This window comes from Phalaenopsis equestris, unplaced genomic scaffold (genome assembly GCF_001263595.1).
Source record: "Phalaenopsis equestris unplaced genomic scaffold, ASM126359v1 Scaffold000147, whole genome shotgun sequence".
NCBI classification, from domain to species: domain Eukaryota; kingdom Viridiplantae; phylum Streptophyta; class Magnoliopsida; order Asparagales; family Orchidaceae; genus Phalaenopsis; species Phalaenopsis equestris.
The window spans coordinates 126,104-128,332 of record NW_018164589.1 but is presented as its reverse complement, the minus strand read 5'-3'; positions in this window follow the sequence as shown (position 1 = coordinate 128,332).

Below are 2,229 nucleotides of genomic sequence, written 5' to 3'. Positions count from 1 at the left end.
TTGTATTCTTATTTGTGTATGTTTGGCATTTCTTCTTGTATTTATATATATATATATATATATATATAGAAATACAATTAATATAGTTGTTACCCCCCTTCAAGGTGATGATTCTTGGCTAGAACCTAAAGCTTGTTCCTGATTGTGTTGAATCGGGGCTTGGCCAATGATTTGATAAATATATTTGTGAGTTGATCCTGTGTATTGATATAGTGAATGATCTGAAGTTGGCCTGTTTGGATTTTATCCCTAAAAAAAGGATAGTCAATTTTTTTACGTTTATTGCAGCTGTAGAATACAAGATTATTTGCAAGAACTGGGGCTGACATGTTATCAAAATGTAGTTTTGTACGTTGGATCTGCTCGATAACAAATTACTTGAGAAGGCAATACAAACATTATATATTTGAGTTGACCACTGTCAAGGAATGATATTCAGTTTTAATCGACAATCTTACAGCAATATAATGCTTCTTCAATGTTCATGACATGGTTTTATTACTAGGAAACTGAACAAAATATGTAGCAGACCGACAACTAGTAGATCACTAGCCCAATCTATAATGGAGTAAGTTTGGAGCGATAGCTTTCTCACAGTAATCCTGATACCAAAGGTAAGAGTATCTGGTAGATATCGAAAAACATATTTGAGTATCTGAAAGTGATATTTATTTGGATTATGCATATGTTGACATAATTGGTTGAGAGCAAATGATATATTGGGTCTCACAATGGTGAGATATTGAAGAGACCCTATTAGCTTCTGTACTAGGCAAGATTTTTAATAGGTTGGTTTGTCCTCGAGTTTAGTGGCTTGATACTAAGTAGAGGGGTTAAAATTGCTTCACATCCAAGGTAGGTTTGCTGGCCCAAAAATATGTAATCGTCAGTTTGTGCTACTTAAATTCCCAAAAATCTAGAGACTTAACCTAATTGTGTGATCTGAAATATAGAACTCAGTTTTTCTTATATGTTTGTGATGGTAAGAGTATTATTTCCGGTAATTAGCATGTCGTTGACTTAGATCAAGACAAAGAATTGCTTATTTGCATGTTGTGATATGGAAAAGGAGGGGTCAGCCTTACAGCAAACAAAATTCAGGTTGAAGAAGAACTTAGAAATAACCTCAAATCCATTGGTGTGGCAATTATTTTAGGCCATATAAAATATTCTTAATAGAGTATACGTGATTGTGTAGTTGGAAATCTATATATCTCTTAGGTTGTTGCATGCAAATTATTTCAGTGAGGTGACCACGTAAGAAAGCATTGGTAACATCTAATTAAAAAATAGGCAACCGCTTTGTAAACGTAAGGGTGAATAAGATTCATTGAGTTGGCATTTTAGCTACCAGATTAAAAGTCTCATAATAACTAATACTATACTTATGGTTACATCCCTGAGCCACCAATCTAGCTTTGTAGTGTGCCATGAAGCCATCTGAATTGAATTTTGTCATGTAGTTTCATTTTATGGAGATATGTGACCCTGCCCAAGAGAATGGGCTGACGAAATTTCCTTTAGATGGGTTAGTGGTGCAAACTAGATACATGTTGAAAGTTGTAAAAGTTGAATATGATATGATATGAGTGCTAATTGGTTGAGGGTGACGACTACAATGTACAATGCCGCCTGACTGACTGCTCTGAAAGTTATTACTGACATGATATGATATGATATTGTACATGTTTTACTATGATTGATATAGATAAAATATTGTGTATGATTAGTCAGGTCACCTAACTTGTATAATAAATGTGTGATGATAGTTATGATTGATAATATGCATTTTATATATTACTACTATTGTGATTTGATATCATATTACAAATACATGTCTTACAATATACATATGTATGTTCATTGACCTACAGACTTACTTATTTAGCATACATGACATGATTATGATGCAATTATGCATATTATTATATTTTTTAGCATTGGTTTCCATTGTAGGTTTTTGTAAAACCTTTTGAGTTGTTCGCTTAGTCTGGTTGCTTTTACATATTTTCAGGGAAGTGTAAGGGTGCAGTGGAGTGAGCTGCAGGTACTTGCTGATAGAAATATATTTTATAAATGTATTTTTTAATCATGATAAATTTGTATGTTTTTTTAGGATTATTAGAAAATCATTTTCAATATATATAAATATTTTGTTTATGTAAATAGCTTTGATGTATGTAAAGAAAAAGTAATTATGATGATTTTTAGTTTTATTTTTATATTATT